This window comes from Euphorbia lathyris, chromosome 7 (genome assembly GCF_963576675.1).
Source record: "Euphorbia lathyris chromosome 7, ddEupLath1.1, whole genome shotgun sequence".
NCBI lineage: Eukaryota > Viridiplantae > Streptophyta > Magnoliopsida > Malpighiales > Euphorbiaceae > Euphorbia > Euphorbia lathyris.
This window is the reverse complement of record NC_088916.1, coordinates 9,322,211-9,335,370: the sequence shown is the minus strand read 5'-3', so window position 1 is coordinate 9,335,370 and position 13,160 is coordinate 9,322,211. Positions and strand designations below refer to the sequence as shown.

The 13,160-nt window shown below is 31.3% G+C and overlaps 1 pseudogene; it reads right to left on the bottom strand.

Moving 5' to 3' along the window:
- Positions 1 to 12,095: 12,095 nt before the first annotated feature.
- LOC136201336 (3'-5' exonuclease-like) lies at positions 12,096 to 12,810 on the bottom strand (annotated as a pseudogene).
- Between the last annotated feature and the right edge of the window lie 350 nt (positions 12,811 to 13,160).

The following is a 13,160-nucleotide window of genomic DNA, read 5'->3' as shown; positions in this document are numbered from 1 at the left end:
AGTCAACTCTTCGTACGCGGGGCGTATTATCCTACATGCGAAGCGTACCAGGCAAACTCTTCAATGATAAAAGCTCAGAGACTCTTTTACGCGGGGCGTACTTCAGCTACGCACAGCGTAAAAGCTCCAATTCAAGCAATAAAACTTCAGAGACTCAAACACGCGGGGCGTACTTTAGCTACGCAGGGCGTGCTTGAGACAATAAGACATGGAATTGGTCCACATGCAGGAGATTTCTGACGGAATGGGCACTTACGCGGGGCGTAGACCAACTCACGCGGGGCGTATCATGGGATTTCTGCACCAAATAATGTTGCTCCATACTTGTGCTTTGTGAAGTTACAACATTGCCCTTGCTTGATGTTTATAAATAGGAAGCTCTTGGACTTCATTTGACACACCCAAATATACACTAGAGAGCAAACTATACTTGTTTTGATTATTGTTGTAGTATAGTTTCAGTTTTTGTAGCTAAACTCTCCACCTCGAGAGCTTATTCGGTTGTTCCGGCATTCCATCGAAGTTCCGCTCCACCATTCGTCACCAAGCTCGAGAGTTCCACCTCCACGACCTAGGAGACGGCTTTGAGTCCGGTTAGCTAGTTTCAAGGGCGGATTCTCCCCTTTTTACGTGCTAATTAGCTTGTACTCTTCCTATGTACTAGGCTTGGTTGTATTCCGTTTATATACATTCCATATTTATAATTTCATGATTTATAATCTCTATTTCCCTTTACGTGTTAGTGTTTGCTACTTGTTTTGATATTTGTAATTGATTATTGTGTAGGAGAACGCGATTTCCGACGCCATTCGGGCTATCCTTAGGGAGTTATATAGGTGTTGCCTTACCGGAAATGACAAACCGGAAACCGTAGGAATTGACAAGCCACGGAACTTACGGGCCCTAGTTTCTAATTCCCCCGCATTAGACACGCCTTGACTAGGAATCACGTAGTCTAAGTGCTTCATGGGTCGGTCCTACTACACTTAGTCGTCTTTACAAGAGTAAATTATTATCTGTATACATTTAGAGTCGTTATTTATCGTGGTTATAACTTATCGTTATTCATCCTACTTTATAGGGTTTTAGCTACATAAATCTGTGTCGCCAATAGTTAGGGATAGTGTGTAGTTGTGTCTTACTTTACCCCAAAGTAATCACCGCTTAAATAACATACGAAACCGAGTCGTTTAATGCTTGTAATTATAAATCCCGTGGATTCGATACCCGGTCTTAAACGGATTATTACTTGATACGACGGGGTACACTTGCCCCTAAGTAGTCGTAGTGTTTAGTGGAGTTAGAACATTTAAAAGATCACATCCATATTCATAGAACATTCACCGCAATACACATTTAGTCGTTATTGGAAAAGCTCTACACTAGGTGCCGCGCGCATTAAGCATCCTTGATGCGTTGCAGCAAATCATCCTCCCCCGAAATTGATGAAGCATACATAGATTTACCACACTTGACCTTCCATTTCTTAAGGTCATTTTGTTCCGTCGGAGGCGCTGTTTCATTTCCTCTAACAGTCTCCCACAAATCTTGGCCGAGCAGATAAAATTGCATACGAGTACTCCAAGTACTATAATTATTATTATTGAGTTTTTCCAGAGTGCTTACCGAGGTAGACATGTCTGCCATCACGACTTGGTTATCTCCTTTAATTAACCAAGTAACACCGATTAATAATTTTTACAGTCCCGGACTGCGCGCTAAAAATACCTCGTACCACCACGATCCCGGATCGCGAACTTCTGAAGTAGTCGGTCCCTGGCCGCTTGCTTGCACTCGACCACGTACCGGTCCCTGACCGCCCGCTCTGATACCACTTGTTGAATAATTGAGGATGAAATTGATTGAATTAAAAATTTGGACACAAAGAACTCTTATTAATTTGACATAAATTTAATACATATTCCACTATGCCTCACCACCAAAAACTAAACTAGTTAAATACAATTCATGGCCACTTCTATTTATATAGGTATTATGTCGGTGCTTGAATCAATTCTCACCACAAATTGTATTAGGTACCATTATTATAATATTAGTCAACTTGGTCGGCAAAACTTGTTATTTTGTCTACTTGATTTCCAACACTTATCTTCCACCTCCACATTCAAGCCCCATTTTTCAATTTGACCCATACTTCTCCATTTAATGTTGGAACCACAACAAAATAATCTCTTTCTAAACTCTAGAAAATTTATAGTCGGTGGTGTTTTTCAATAATATGCTTTATTAGTGTTATTTGATGATCAGGTTATAAATTGGGTTCCTTGTCACCATTTCTCTTTTTTATTTGAACTTTTGTCTTTCACTTTTAATTAGCTAAAACGAATGAAAATTTCATCTAATGAAGAGATAAATTGTGTTTTTGTTTCTTTATTCCTCTATACCTAAGTTGTATTTGATTTTCTTTTATTTTTAGAGAGATAAGAGAGAGAAAGGGGAAAAAAAAAGAAATTAGAGAGATTGAGAAGAAGGTGTATTTGATTTTTATTTTTAATTTTGGGGTTTGTTTGTGATTATTAGATAATAAGGGGGTTAATTTATAAAATAAATAAATATAAGGACCAAATTAACTCTTTTCCCTTTGACTTTTAATACCGTTAGTCAAATTGGTATGTGTTTGCTAACGGAATGAACCTCAAGGTACCATTTTGTAAATTTTTAAACCACAAGACTGCAATTGAAAACAGATGTAACCACAAGATTTATTTTTGTACTTTTCCCTTAATTTTAAGTTAGATATTTCACTTTTCCTCTTAAGATGTTTTTATGCATAGTTCCAGGTTTTACATTTTATCTTTTTGGTACTTTTCTAATTTTGATTTATATGTTTTATATTTGTAAATTGAGTAGGTTCTTTGGCTTTAAGTACGATTGTTTATTTTTCTACTCTTAATCTAATCGATAAGTGTTTTGGGATTCACTATAAAGATAATAAAAAAGAGATTCATTATACAATGCTACGATTTGGTCTTCGAAATTTGGAAAAGAACGATGATTTCCCTTTGAATATTTGTATAATGTTTCATATTTTGTTGATTAACAATTGTTATTTTAGTCCATTATACTGCAAAAGGATTTGTTACCGCTAAGTTAAAATTCAATATAAGATGTGATATTTGTTGGATGAAGAAATCTAATTGACATGTATCCCATTTATTCTTCACTTATAGAGTTACTATTGAAGTAGTCATTTATATGATTTATTTTATCTTGAGGAGATTATAAGAGCTTCACATCCTTAAAGGCACTCCAATTTATCAAATCGCTTTTCTATAATGTATGTAGTTTTGTTGGATGATTTTGTTTATCGTTTGTTCATGTTGTCATATATGGGACACCTAGGACTTTATAATTTTTGATAGTGTATAAACTTGGAATAATGTGCCTCATCAAATTTTGACATAGAAGGTTGTAACCTTTCACTAGATTTGCTCGTAGGTTTCATGTTGAGAGGTTATATTTAATGAATGTTGATGATTTCTTAAACAAAATTAACAGTTGAGATTTATTTATTCAATAAACAAATAAATAATTAATCTCTTTAATTTATTGATTAAATCTCAACCATTATTTTTAGGCCTAATGCTCTCCCACTCTAATTCTGTTTGTCTTGACCTTCCTGTTGAACACCCGGGCGATGCGCCTTGATGGAGAGATGGCTTGCTTTATCTTTATGGGCTTGGGTAATGGAGAGGCGATAGAAGTAGTGAGTTGACCTGCCCCTTTGAGTATCGTTGTTAGGGTTCCAAACCTTCTAGTTTCCAGTCTGATATCTTGTTTCACTTTTATTTCAAGGGTCTTAGTTTAACAAGTCTAAAGCAGATGAGGGACTAGTGAGTTCAGTTCTCTTCTAGTATGAGGAGGCAAGTTAGTAGTGTCTCTTGCGAGACCTAACCATTTGTTCTAACAAGTGGGTTTCCTTGTTTTTAGGCTTTTATGATGTATAGTGCAAACAAGCACGAGAAAAGATACAAATCCAAGAGAGAAAAGAAAGTCCGCGAAATTACATAACATAAAAGATATGAGAAATCTTTTTTATCTAATAAAAGATAGACCAATCCACTTTAGCAGAAAAGTCGTAACGGAATAACTTAAAGAAACATATTTTAGTCACTACGTTATCTAGTTTCTCTTCTCTCTCTTGTGAATGAATCTTTTTCGAAAATGCACTTCGAACTCTTTCTATACCTAACCTCATAACGACCCTTGAAGTAAGATTATGTGAAACTATATGATTAAGTAAGTCTTTAGTGTAATAAGGTGAGAAGACGATCATCATCTAAATAGAGATAGAGGCTCGTAAGTATGTATGTAACTAATTACCACCCATGGGCTTGAATCCAGCACTCCTCCTTAATGCCTCTGTATTCTTCCAACTTTATGCTTGCTCAGAAAATGAGGAAGGCGTGATTTGAACCTGGGGTGTAGGGGGAGTGAAGCACGCACACAACTACCGCTGAGACATTTACTTTAGTTTGTTCATTATACAATTCTTTTAATTATATATTATTAAGTGTCTCTGATGCTAAAAAAAAATCCAATACTGTATTTTTTAAATAAAAATACACTTGCTTTAGTTTGTTCATTATACAATTCTTTTACTTATATATTATTAAGTGTCTCTGATACTAAAAAAAATCCAATATTATATTTTTAAAATAAAAATATATTATATATTTTAATAAAATTTCATATTAATACTTTTAGAACATAGGTTATGTTTTTAGAACATGCGTTATATTTTTTCGAACATGAGTTATAAATTATATTATAGAACAAATGCAAAAATGATCCAGATATTTACTGATTTTTTTAAAACATTATACTTAATTTTTAGAACACAAATTATAAAGCTTAAAACATATGTAATATTATTTAGAGCATCGTCCTTAACATTTTAAAACATAAATTACAAAAATATAGAGGAATTAAATAAATAAGAAATTGGAGCATGTTCTTGGATTTTTTTTCTATTAATAATTCATTATTATGCACATTTCTTTTTTTTATTTTTCTATTAGTAATTCATTATTATGCACATTTAATCGATATTAATAAGTGCATGCGACAAATATTAAATAATAGAAGCTAATAGCATAGTTGTAAATAGTATCCAGGATAAACCAATGTGCAAGGTTCAACTCCTTGCACCATCACTTTAATGTTTTTTTCTATTAAATTAATTATTAGGCACATTTATTACATATTAAGCAGCACACGTGATATAATACACATGAGAAGCTATTGTCTCAGTGGTAAGTAAAATGTCTTGTAGAAGGAAGCGTGCAGGTTTGACTCCCACCATTATTAATATATATATATATATATATATATATATATATATAAACTTAATACATAATTTTTAAAATTTCTTAAAAAAACATAATTACTAAATATTTTTTTTTGGCATCTTTGATTTTTCAAAGTGAGTTGGTTACATGGTTTGTAACACATGCCATTGTCTAATGAATGTTCATTTGTGTCATACGGTTTTTCTTTGACTTGATTAAAAAAGATTTTGAAGAAAAAAACATTTTTAAGTAGCAAAAATAAATTAAAATAAAAGGTTGGGAAACATTCTAGTGTTATATAAATAGATCCTAGTGAAGAGCTTTAGCCAGAGACAGATCTACAGTGGGGGCACTTGCCCCCACTGAATTTTAGAAAATTTTGGACCCCCTTATGTATTTCCCTAGTTAATTCTGACCAAAAACTAAAATTTTACAGCTTTTTGTCCATCATAGTTGCAAAGGCGGAGGTTGAAGATGAAGATTTATATTTTTTTTTGACAAAATGGTGTCGTTTCACTGAAACGATATCGTTTCCTTTTAAAAGCGCATGACAATAAACTGGTGCAAATAGAAATGCGCCCCTGTTTCTCTTTTTCTCTGCTTCAGGGTCTCTTTTCACTGGTAAGATGACAGTCCACTATTAAATTTAGTCAAAATATTTTATCTACATATTTTTTTTAAGTTGAATAGTTTATTCACGTAGAAAACCGTGTCTTTTTCGTTTTTGTCTCTTTTAGTCTCTTTTTTCCATTATTATTAGATACAATTACAAAATATATGTAGACATGGACGGATCCAGAAATTTCAACTAATGGGGGGCAAACATTTATGAAAGGAACAAAACATTAATATTAGATTATACTAAACATCCAGAAATTTCAACTAATGGGGGGCAAACATTTATGAAAGGAACAAAACATTAATATTAGATTATACTAAACATTTATCAAGGATTTTTCCAAGGATTTGTCATCTTGTATTTTTAAATGTCACCATTAGACGAGGTAATAAATTTATATGTGATCCGCAAACACAACACTAACTTTATTGGGTTGATAAAGTATGGTACAAAATTTTAAGATTGGGTTAGGATAACTTGTTCCACACTAATCTCATCATTAACACGGAGATTTAATTACACAGAATGCCACCCCTAATTGATATTGGTGAATATACTTCCCTAGGACAAGAATTTCTACTATTTTGCATAGATAATTGTGTTAAAAAATAAATGTGTACAAAAACATCAATCATGTATTATTCCGGGAGTATCAATCATAGAATTTCTCTCTCACATCTATGTTTAGAAACAAATAAATGTTTTTTTTCTAATCAAATGAACATACCCAAAAATCACCTTATCTCATGTAACTCCAAGCAAATAAATACAAAAACTGAGTTCTAGCTAATAAACAATGGATCAAAAGACAACGAATTCTTATACAGTGAAACCAAATATTCAAATTAACTACTAATATCCTAACAATTTCCCAACAACTACAATATAACAATTAACAAGTGTCTAATATGAAATACTTTCCCTTTCCCAGCGAAATGGTTTAATTGCATATATTTTAGAAATTGGAAAGCACAAACATCATACATTAAAAAAACATATAATATTCAAGTTTAGAAACCCTTACAAAATAATCAAGTATTTTTCGTAGTCGGAATCGAAAAACCAAGAATTAGATGCTAAAGTATACCAGCTTGCCCAGCAACAACAGTCTACAGATAAAAAATCTCTCTGATTTATCTCGAACTAAAGTTTCAAGAACCAAGGGATTTTAGATTTTGGATTTCGATTTCTGCCTTTGACGAATTAGGGATCGATATTATAGGTAATTATAGGTATTAGAATTAGGCTTTTTCTTCCTCAATGTTTCATTGGACAAAACGACACCATTCCACACTTAAGTGGAAACAACATTATTTTGTTAAAGGAGATGAAGGAAACATAAAACAAACCCTAAACTATCTTCTTCAACCTTTAGATGTGAACTCTGAACAGAAGCTCCACTCCACCGCCGACAATGGGGGCAAGCCTCCAAAACCCCAAATCATACTAACTAGGGCTAAATAATTGCTAGAACTCAATGGGAGCAAGTGCCTCCATTGGCCCCATCCTAAATCCATCCCTGTATGTAGAGATGTAGGCCTTGGATTGATTGAAAAGAAAGTTACGTGTGTAAAAAATTGATTTTAAAGAAAAACAAAAGTAACATTTTACCCAAAATTGACACTTCAGTATTTTATTTATTTATTTATAATATTAGTTTTTTTTTGTTTCAGTTCCTTTTAATATTATTAAACTTTTGTAGTACTATTTTACTAACATGTCAACTTTGAAGCTTAATAAACCAGTAAATTATAGTGTCGAAAGTTCAAAATTGACAACTTTTGTCTTTAATATATATAATGTGTCTAAATATAAGTTAAGGATATAAATGACAAAACGTGATAAATTTAGATGAATAATAATGTACTAAGTTGATTGATTTCCTCAATTGTTCCTATTGGTTTTAGGATAAATAATTTATTAGTCTCTATATTACATATTATACTCATAGAGAATAATTATAAGAAACATTATTTTTTATAACTTATTTTAAAATCATTTACTTATATTGTTATTGTTGATTTGTTTGTAAAAAAAATTATGTATATAGTTTGCCTCCACTAGTTGAAAATCCTGGATCCGTCCCTAGCTTTAGCCATAGGCAATCCTTACTAGTTAATGAGCTTGAATTGCCGATCTATATGTTTAGAATTGTTAGTCCTTCTAATACAAGATGCATTGTTATCCATATTGATTGGTAAATTCTAGCTCCATAAACAAGCAAAGGAAAATGTTAATGTTCTTCTCCATTTCTTTATCTGGAATCTCTCTCTTTCTTACTAGTTGCGAAGCTTGAATTGCCAATTAATATGTTTAGATATTGTTACATGCAAGATGCAATGGTATTCCTATTGATTGGTAAACTCTAGCTCCATAAATAAGCAAAGGAAAATGTTGATGTTGAAGGTCTTCTCCATTTCTCTCTTTGATGCTAGGCTAGTTATTGTGAATTAATAAAAATAGAAACTTTATTGGGAAATTTCTTTTTTCTTCTGTGTGTTCAAACTTTGTTACTCTTATATATATATCACTTGCGAAACAAATAAAACTTTCTCACAACCCTAATTACAACTTTGGAATGTACTTTAATTTTTAGTAATACTCACCTTTTATGGCTAATGCTAATATGTTAAAGAGTGATGAGCTTATTCTAGCCTTTAACTTATATGGAAAATATCAATGAAAATATACCAAATATAACACCATAAAATAATTAAAGGACAACATCAATTTTTCTCATAAGGATACTTGAGAACATCGACCAATTTACATTTATGGTACAAAATGAGCAATGCTATCCAGAAGGTGGAAACTCTAGTTCAATTGAGAAATTCTACTATGATATCAGTTTAATAGAGTTTACCAATGAAAAGATGAGAATTGTACAACTTTATATTATACACAAATCATTTTCCAATGAGGTGATATATATGCATATTAGTTTTTATTCGCCAGTTCCACTGCACATAGTCCACCATAGACTTTCTCAGTTCCATTTCATCCTATAGTTAAAATTTGAGCTTAATTTTACTTGATTCTACGTAAATGCCATTGAAAATTACCAACAAAATTTCTTCAAAAAGAGTAAATATTGAATTAGGTATTGTTTGATATAACTAAAAATTAGTACTGAAAGAATAAGTAAAGAATTTTAAGTATTGAATATTATGAATGCTGAAAGTATTATGTGATCTAACTATTTGAAAAATATTAAAAATAAGTATTCAATTTTAAAATATCAATTTACAATATCCAATTACAAATTTTAAGTTAAATATTTTGATTTAACAAAATAAGTGAATTTTTGACATAATAAAACAAGTAAATTTTAAGTTAAACGAATAATTGATGTTGTATGGTATTATTTACGTCAATTCAATATAGAAAATTGACGTGTTATTTATTAGATAAAAAATCTAATGGAACTGCTTGGCGTATAATTTTGTGATTTATTGAAGTACTCATATATGTGATTTTTTTTATCGTGAATAGGTTATAAGAGCTTTACATCCTTAAATACTCTCTAATTTATCAAATCGCTTTTCTATTTAAGGTCTTCAGTTTTTATTTGGATGTTTGTTTTCTATTTGTAATGTTGCCATATATGGGCAAGACTTTATAATTTTTTTTATAATGTATACACTTGGATTAATGTACTTTATCAAATTAATTTGTATGACTTATGTACTTAGAAAAACTTTATTGGTTGCATGTGGAACCAATTTTTGTAAGTTTTTAGAGACCCCTAACCACTAGAGAGAAAAGTTTGAAGATAACAACCAAATATGTTTATATGACATAGAAGGTTCTAACCTTCCATTTGATTTGCTCGTAGGTTTCCGATTGAGAGGTTGTGTTTCATGCATGTTAACTATTTATTAACAAAATTAACAGTTGAAATTTAATTATTCAATAAATAATTAATCTCTATGATTTATCGATTAAATCTCAACCATTAACTTTATAATTAACATGATCTTGAAAGTTAATCATAATTCATAAGTAGTATATTAATAAATCAATGTATCAAATACAAAAGTAAATAAATAAAATCTAAATATACAAATAAAAATTTAAGAATTTATATAAATATATTATTCTAAAAATATGCACAACAGTTGAGCAATGTGTTTCAATTGAAGCAAATTACATCACCACAAAGTCAGTAGGGCCTTTTATAATTCAAAAAACCGTACTTTGTAGAATACAAAAACTGTGAAAAATGAAAGAATATCCATACAAATCAATATTTCAAGCAAAAAACAGATGCAAAATTTCCATAATCGGACTAAAAGATTGAAAATTGCTCACTATATATATATGTGTATCCTTAACTCTCTCTCTCAAGCTTATCGAAGCATTACAGATGCAACAACTCCCAACTTTGATCTTAATTTATATCTCCAAAGTTGAATTTCAACTTGAGTATATCTTAATCCATAATATATATATATATATATATATATATATATACTTAATACATAAATTTTATATAAATTTTTTTATCGTCCATGATTTTTCAAAATGAGTTGGTTACATGGTTTGCAATGCATGCCATTGTCCAATGAATGTTCATTTGTTTCATACATTTTTGTTTTGACTTGATTAAAAAATATTTTTTTAAATAGTAAAGATAATTTGAAATAAAAGGTTGGGAAACATTCTAGTGTTCTATAAATACCATCCTAATGAAGAGCTTTAGCCACAAGCAATCCTTACTAGTTGTGGAGCTTGACTTTCCAATCAATATATTTATATATTGTTAGTCCTTGTAATACAAGATATAATATATTGATTGGTAAATTCTAGCTCCATAAACAAGCAAAGGAAAATGTTATTGTTCTTCTTCATTTTTTGATTTGGAATCTGTCATTTTCATACAAGATACATTTATGCACAAGATGACGATTATTTCAGTCGGATTTAACTACATTGTAGGATCCATACTTCACATATATTTTTGTTAACTGAATGATCAAATTAACCTTCATATTCTAACCACCTATTGGGAATCTCGGTCCCTTTATGCTAAAAGAGTTTATTTAACTATATACGTCAGATGTTTTCATTGAATCATTTAGGATGGTTCGATGAGGAGTATGTTTGAAATAGATTAATAGAATGGGACATCAAGAAATGTGGCACTGTTGGGATCGATTTCGTACCCATGAGAGATATGGAGGATTTTGACTTTTATTATGTCATTATGATATAACCACGCAATAGCAATAAATTAAATTAATAAATAACAGTAATTAAACAATACGAGGCCTACTAGATAAGTAATCAAATAATATTTATCGACCTAAAGCAGCAAAATCATCACATACCATATATGCATATGTTATTCTCGAAATTTCTAAGAGATATTTAACCGATGTTCAGACATAATTCAAATAAGAACTAAATAAGCGATAAAGAAACTTATTCGACCACCACATTGTTATCATTATATTAAATTATCAAATGACCAATGGTGCATATATGGAAAATTTCAAAAGATTGCACACATCTCTAACCAAAATTCTTATTAATCTATATTATATATAATAACAGAAACAAAGAGAAATGAATAAGTAGATTTTAAATGTACTTTTTATGAGTTCTCAAATTTGTAGTAAAAGAAAATTGAAAAGTCATCTACTTGTATTTATAATATATAAAACAGTAAATAATAAGTAAACGTTCAAAAACTCTAAATTCAATCCTTAAAAATTTATGAGTTGTCAAATTAGTATCAAAGGTCATCCACATATATATATATTTATAATAGGGAAAAGTACAAAAATAAACCTTGTGGTATGACCCATTTTCGAAGTGCACCCCTGTGGTTTAAAAGTTTGCAAGTCGGTGCCTTGAACTTCATTCCGTTAGCAAAGAGGGGTAAAATTGACTAACGGTGTTAAAAGTCAAAGGGAAAATAGTTAATTTGGTCCTTATATTTAATAATTTTATAAATTAAGCATCCTTATTATCTAACTATCACAAACAAACCCCAAAATAAAAAATAAAAATTCAATTATACCATCTTCTCCATTACTCTTTAATTTTTTTCTTTCTCTCTCATCTTTTTTAATTTTTTTTCTCTCTAAAATCAAGTTTCTCTCTAGAATCACAGTTCCCTTTTATATCACGTCAAAAATCACAATCAGTAGCCATCTTGAGAATTCAGATACATGTTCATGAGGAATTTCTGGAGAAAACATAATCCATCCAGAAACTAATTGATATAGCTATTGAAATTAAGCAACATTAACATAATTTCCCAATATTCAAACCCTAATTTTAAAAATCACTCCTGTAATCAATCAACCATGGGAAGAAAACAAACTATCCCCAATTGCACAAGACAAATAAGCATCAAGGCAAGCATACTGAACCTGATTAGGAGTAAGCCAAGTATAATCCCATCTACTCATACTGATCTTTCCCCAAAACCTGACTCGTCAATTGCTTCAATCCAGCATTCTTCAACGCAATAATCCCCAATTTCTCCACAGCCAAACCCCTCAAATCAACCGTATTCCCCACTCCCAAATCATAATCCTCCAACATCTTCTCAACATCATTCTCAATCCCTACCCCGACGAACACATAATCCCCATTCTTATTCGTCAGGAAGTCTTTCAGAGATTGCGGGACGAACGGGGAATGCATGATCTGAAATATGAGGCATCTGTGGCCGACACAGAGCTGTAGAATTGCGATTGGATTGTCGATGTTGCGGCTGAAATTGGGACGCCATTCGACGTCGAGGCCGACTGTGGAAGGTTTTGAGGGGTCGAGTTGATGAATTTGGTGGGTTTCGGTGAGCCATTGGTCGACGAGGGAAGGAGAATGGGTGAGAAGAGTGTGGATCTGGTTGGTGTAGAAGGTGATGTCGTGGTTAGATAATTAGAGAGAAACTTGATTTTAGAGAGAGAAAAATTAGAAAATATGAGAGAGAAAGAAAAAAATTAAAGAGTAATGGAGAAGATGGTATAATTGAATTTTTATTTTTTATTTTGGGGTTTGTTTGTGATAGTTAGATAATAAGGATGCTTAATTTATAAAATTATTAAATATAAGGACCAAATTAACTATTTTCCCTTTGACTTTTAACACCGTTAGTCAATTTTACCACTCTTTGCTAACGGAATGAAGTTTAAGGCACCGACTTGCAAACTTTTAAACCACAGAGGTGCACTTCGAAAATGGGTCAAACCACAAAGTTTATTTTTGTACTTTTT